The 6,460-nt window shown below is 44.3% G+C and overlaps 1 long non-coding RNA gene across 2 annotated transcripts; it reads left to right on the plus strand.

Moving 5' to 3' along the window:
* The first annotated feature begins 472 nt into the window (after window positions 1-472).
* On the plus strand, window positions 473-5,943 carry LOC142877110 (uncharacterized). Of its 2 annotated transcripts, XR_012923785.1 has the most exons (4): window positions 473-1,051; window positions 3,233-3,397; window positions 4,090-4,162; window positions 4,418-5,943. It is a non-coding gene; the product is annotated as an uncharacterized LOC142877110 (long non-coding RNA). The 2 variants fall into 2 exon arrangements; XR_012923784.1 differs by having other exon boundaries at window positions 4,090-5,943.
* The last annotated feature ends 517 nt before the right edge of the window (window positions 5,944-6,460 follow it).

Below are 6,460 nucleotides of genomic sequence, written 5' to 3' on the forward strand. Positions count from 1 at the left end.
AAGGCAAACTGAATCTCATTCCTCACAAACGGCGGCAAAAGTGGCCTCTGCGAAACATAATGGTATGATGTTACATAGGCGCGTGTCTTATCTCGCGGCCCAGGCTTGCATGGAGGGAACTGGTGAGCGAAGCCGAGGCCAGTTGAAGAGTTGGAAAGTGAAGATGGAACCACTGGAAGGGTTTGGGTCGTTGATTTTGTTTTTCCTTCTGGATTTCACCTTTTTTTTTGTGTTCATTGATGAATAGCAAATTTCATCATTTCTCCCAGTATTTGAACATTTATGACTGCGTAAAACTCAAACATTAACTCAGAGAAGTAGTTTTGTAGTTATTGATGAGCGCTGCGTCCATCTGGTAACTTCTACCAGGTGCCAGATTGCCGGAGATTTGAGACCAGCGAGTCCCATGGTAAACAAAGAATGTACTCAAGATTGCCAGATATAATACAATATAAATGAAGTAGAATTAAACTTGTTTTCGGCTGCTTCCCGTCTTTGCTGAAAGTGCCGTGCGACGCCATTATTTGCGTAGCAGTGAATAGTGATGAACCCTTAGAGCTGTTCTTTTTTTTTGTAAATAAATGTAATAAAAATAAATGCTTTAGAATGTGTTAACTATTTTCTGTGCCTGGCAGCCGATCACCACATTACTTGCTGTGCCGTTCTCCAGCAGTGACCAGAAACAGAAGTCGTGATGTTCTGAATTTCCAGAACTGCACCACACCCAGACACAACACAGATGCATCTGGGGTTACTTGGGGTAACTTAAGAGTCTGAATTTCTCCGTACTGATCTTGGAAAGCTTTTCCCTTTTTAATCAGAATTTGACTGGACCCATCAGTGACCTCTATAGATGCAGCAATGATAGAAAAGAAAAGAATGAGTGTCTTTGTTTTGCTTCCACTGTCTTGTATCTTCTCTAGGTTCGGTGATCCATGAAGGCTCTGAAGCTCTGATGAACGTGAGCATGAACGTGAAACATGAAGTGCAGGGTGACATGCCAGGATCACCTGACTTGACCTGATTGGGCTGAAAAGAAAGTGATATACAGGTTTGTCCACTCACCTTCCAAGGCTGCCCTTATTCAAACCTTACGACGGGATGCTTCCCAAATGCGAATGGGAAATAAATCCCATTGATTTATCCAAGAAGAAAATAAGAAAGATCACCTGACACATCAGGATATGAAAAACGGTTCATCAGATAAATTTCCTGTCAAAGGAAGGGAGAAAGAAAGAACCCAGAAAATGTCAGAGAAGCCCATTCAAACGACCTCCCTCTGCTCTGTTCCGAAGGTAAATCCACCTCTCAAAGGAAAACTACTCTGGGCTCTTGCAAGCTTCACTGCAAGCCTTCTGCTGCGAGGGGTCAAAGACTGAGCACAACACAGATTAAGAGCAGACTCATTTAAGATTTAGAGATCTCTTGTTTTGATCAGACTCAGACGCGCAGCATGCATGATGTTGCGCTCCCTTTGATGAAACCTCTCGGCTGGAGTTGCTCCTCTGTGGCCCCTTTTTATTTTTGTTACTCCCTTTTTTTTTTTACCCAGCCTAGAATTTATAGGGAATAGAGCCGCGATCCGCACAAGCAGATGCTGGTCGGTTGTAAAACGATTGATCTTGCAGCCATTTAATGCAATATACTGAGGGGAAATGATTAGATTGGGTTTTTTGTTGTTTTTTAAATTGGCCAACAATTTAAGAACAGACCAAACATCTGGCACATTAGAACCCACTGGTGTACATGACGCAGAGGCTTTAATTGCCTGGATAAAGGGGCTTGAAACATCTGAGACACAGTTGTGATTAACACCAAACAGTCATCGACAAGACCTGCTGAAGGGTTAGTTATTCATGCTAACTATTGCAGAACTGTGTGAGCAAAAAAATAAATAAATAAATTTCCCGTTGATTTTTCTTTGACATGTGTGTGTGTGTGTGTGTGTGTATCTCAGCCTCACAATGAGCGTTTTACTCTTCATTACGCTGACTGGCAATCACTGCTATCAGATTCAATCTCATGTATATTTCATTATCATCTGTGTTAAAAGTGAGTTTTGGAGTTTTGGACTTATGTGATTTAATCACTCCATGATCTATCTATCTATCTATCTATCTATCTATCTATCTATCTATCCTATCTATCTATCTATCCTATCTATCTATCTATCTATCTATCTATCTATCTAAGCTCGCCCAAAGTTAGAGAGTTAAAAAGAAAAGGTGGTGAAAAAGAAATTGTACCCAAGACTGATTGATTTGTTTACAGACGCCTTGTGATTGGAGCCGTTTTGTTACAACTGGCGGTTCAGCCTTTAATCCGCCGACTGTAGAGCCGAGGTTTTAAACCTTTGGTCCCGTGGCATTTTCCGGCCTGATGGAAATGGAAATGTGCCATTGGTCATCACGGTGAAAGCTATTCCAGCGTGCTTGGATCGCACTCCGGGGTGAAACAACAGCACATGAACCGCCTCCCACACATCGCTTCACCTCACATCCCCCCAATCACCTGGCTCTACTCTTTAAAGGCCGTCAGCTCAGGCTGCTTTTCTGCGTCATCCTGTTCCCCTGGTCTGGTCGGTGTTGGATACACAGTGAGGACCAAAGAAACACAAACTTTTCTAAACAATATTATTCCACTTTACTTATTCGTATAGCACTTGCTATCACTTTACTTTATTAAATTAGGAATAACAGCTTGAGTTAGTTGATCTAACTGATGCATCTTGTTCAGAAAAACATAATAGCTCTTACAAAGTTAGATAAAATCCGTTTTGTTGCCATTGTGGTATTATTTTTGATTATTCATTATCAACTTTGTTATGATCGGTTGCAATTAAATGATGGTCTGGTCTTGTTATTTTCCTTTAGTCTTAGGACTGTGGCAGTCGCTGCATGCTCTTCATACAAAATGCAATGCACTGTCAAAATACCTGAAATCAAGCATGAACTGCCATGAATTTTAATGAATACATTCATAAATTACCATGAATTCATGCATGAAATGGGAACTCGGGCACACATTCATTCATGAATTATCACGAATTACAACCTTTTATGGTACAAAGGCTATTTGGTGATGAGGGCATGAATAGCGGGGCAAAGAGAAGATTTTCCTGTTGAGGTTTTTGTGTGTCTGCGTGCATGCATGTGTGTGTGTGTGTGTGTGTGTGTGCGTGCGTGCGTGCGTGCGTGTGTGTGTGTGTGAGCGTGTGTGCGAGCGCGCGTAGGCGTCCGCAGCTGCTCTCTCGGACACTGCGGCCGTCGCCAAGCAGCCAAGCGTGACACACACCAGCTGTAACTGCACACACCTCCGCCGAGAAACGAGGCCTGTGCCAGTGAGACAAGGAGGAAGTGAGATAGGGGAGGAGGGGGTTGAGGTAGGCGAGGACGAGGTGAGACAGTGAGGGGCAAAGGAGGGAGAGGAGGGAGGCGGGGGTGGGGGTGAGGGGGGGGCTCCCATCCTGATGGTGGGACAGAACAGATGTAACACGACTGTACTTAACGTGAGGGCAACACTGGCAACACACACGCACACACTCCCGCAGTCTCATCCTGGCCCTAATGTTGGGTTATGTGCCTGCACAGATCTCTAATCATAGTTTAAAGGGATATTTCACTTTGAAGTGATATTAGGTTTAGGGTTTCTTACACTGGCACAGCCACTTATTACGATCTGACTATACAATTTACTTTATATTTGTGGTTTTAAATGATTCATATTAAGGTAATATTAAAGAAAATCTATATTTATTCATGTCGCTGTGTATGCTAACTCCTGGCTAAATAGCTGCTTTGTAGCTCAGGGTGTGAAAAGTAAGAACATTTTGAGAAGGATGAAGAGGAGTGCGTAGTCGTTGTAGTGCATGTTTGCCGAATCCGTGCGCGTTTAGTCAAGCTAGCACCCTACAGCGCGCAATTTCCACTTCTGAGGCAAACTACTGCAACTATCTGCCGGATCACATTCTTTCGGTCTGTGAAACTCCCGTGTGGAAAAAAATGCCGCTTGAGCTTTTTGGAGTATTAAATGTGCAAAATGTCAGTCTTGGATGAACTACACCTTTAATGCTTGTATGCTTGTGTGCAGGTGTGTAGCACCCAGTGGGAGGAGACATCCTGCCACTGTGGGGACCATGATGACCATGATCTGCTGCACTGAGGTACATCTCCATGTCCAGGCACACTGGTTTCCTTCCACGTCCGTCCTCTCTTTCCCTCCTTTCTTTCTCTCCTCCGCCTCCCCCGTATCTCATCCTCCCGCCGCTTCTTTGCCGACACCTTTGCCAGCGATGAAGAAAAACATTATGCATGGATGAAGAGGTGGCGGGGCGGTGGTGGTGGTGGGGGAGCTTATTCATATAGCAGAAGATAAATGTATTTTCTCTACTCGCCTCATTCCCTGCACTCACTTTCAGCCCCCCTCCACCTCTACCTCATTTTACATTCCTCAGTCCAGCCGCATTATTCCCTCCTCCTCCTCCTCCTTCTTCTCCTCCTCCTCCTCCTCGCCATCGGCGCCGCCACCAGTGCCACCTGGCTGACGTGAAACGATAGAGGGCTCCGTCTCGCTGTTTGGAACACACCGGACGGCACTTTTTTTGTTTTGTTTTTTCTTTTTCCAGTCAGGGTTGCGACAATGGCTGGCACGGAGTGGACACGGCCAGGCAAGACGCTCCGCCTCAACCCACTTCTGTCTTTGTTCAAATCCCATTAGAGGGAGAGCTTCTTTTTTTTTTTTTTTTTTTTTTTTTAACTTGGCGGCAAGTCGATGAATGTCTAAAAAAAAATTAAATAAGAACAACAACAAACAAAACAAAATGCCCCACCGAGAGGCCCGGAATTCTAATTTACCAAAGTCTCACAAAAAAGGGAAATATTTTCCGTGTTGGTTGTCATTAAAACTTCCAAACACCTCCAAGACAAGGGCCATTTATAGAACGACGCTGCTCGCGAAGCGAAGCATCCGGAAGATGTCATTTTAATGGCGCAGCTCTAAACAAAAGTGGTTCTGGCTCATCCCAAATGTGTTCTTAATATGAATCCGGCTTTAATACATAGTTTTGAGATTTATGAGTGCAACACCTCGGGGCCGTTTTTCCTCTCTTTCGCATGGATGGGCGCGCGCAGTTGTTGCTGGTTGATTATCCTAAATGTCAGCAGCAACATTTGGTTCTCGCTAAACAGCAGTGTTACACAACGAGGGAGCATTTACTTTGAGATGTATTTAGAAATGCTCTTTAATGCACATAGCCAACTAATTTTCAGAGAAAATATTAAACTTTACCCTTGTGTCTCAAATATAAGTTATCAGTACAGGGTGCTGATTCACAATCCTCAGGGTGTTTCATTACTTTAATTTGCCAACACTAAATTTCCCAAGTGTGGGGATAAATAAAACGTGATCTGACCTTGCAACACAACTACACCGCTGAGATCTCCAGGCTATATTTTCAAATTAAAGCGCAGAACCACCGAAGAAGAAGGGGGCCGGGTTAGAAGCAGCTGTGAGTCATTGTTTTTGACAAATAAAAATATACATGGATGAATCTCCAGTATCCCTTTTATCTCCACTGGGTGCCGTTTTTCCATCAACAGGAGAATAAGACGCAGCACTGTGCTTTTATTTTCCTCAGCAGAGTTCAGTTGAAGGTCCCGTAGCAAATCTTTCTTGATACTTTGTTCTAAACTGCAAATGAAAAGCCGTGACTGATTCATTATCCCCAAAAACCTCACTAGAGCTACAGAACAGCATATTTAGCCCTCTGTTTGCAGCCTGTGTGTTAGCTTCCTGCTAAAACTCATGCTTTGCTTTGCTGTATCCTCATCATGCTTGGAATCTTCCCAAAAACAATTCTGTTTAACACCTGGCTGGGGCTTTTGCTGCAGGCTCGGGGGCCTTGTCCGTGATGCATCAGTGCCCTTTGTGACATCACAAGCAGCCGAGTTCCACCAGGACCTGCATACAGTCTCTGAAGAGGGGCGCAAGCCAAAGCAGTTCGAAGGATGGACTTTTCTGATTTAATTTCATCGACAGGGTTTATCAGTGTTAGAACAACACTGGTCAAGTTAATTTGGAATCATATGGAACAGTTCAGGCTAAAAATAAATGCCCAGTCATTGCAGATCGCTCTGTGCATGCACATTGTACAATATCTACATTGAAGAGAACAGGCCCGGGCAAACTGTATCCGCCCCTCCCCCTCCCATCGTCCCCACCTCCCCAATTTATTTTCCCGTCCTCCTCGCCGCCTATTTACCTTTTTCGAGCGTGTTGCCGCAAGTCTGTGGCGGCTTGTTGCCGGGTGCCACCATCTGTGTCAGTTAGGAGTGGCCTATTTAGGGTAGCTAATTCATCATGGCCTGAGAGCTTACATACGGTACATATAATTACCCCCCCAATGCAAACAAGACCCTCAATCCCTGTGATTTATTGTCGTGTCGGGGGAGAGCAGACGAGG

This window comes from Nelusetta ayraudi, unplaced genomic scaffold (genome assembly GCF_046127955.1).
Source record: "Nelusetta ayraudi isolate G7.1 ecotype Tasmania unplaced genomic scaffold, CSIRO-AGI_Nayr_v1 ptg000135l, whole genome shotgun sequence".
In the NCBI taxonomy this organism is placed as follows: domain Eukaryota; kingdom Metazoa; phylum Chordata; class Actinopteri; order Tetraodontiformes; family Monacanthidae; genus Nelusetta; species Nelusetta ayraudi.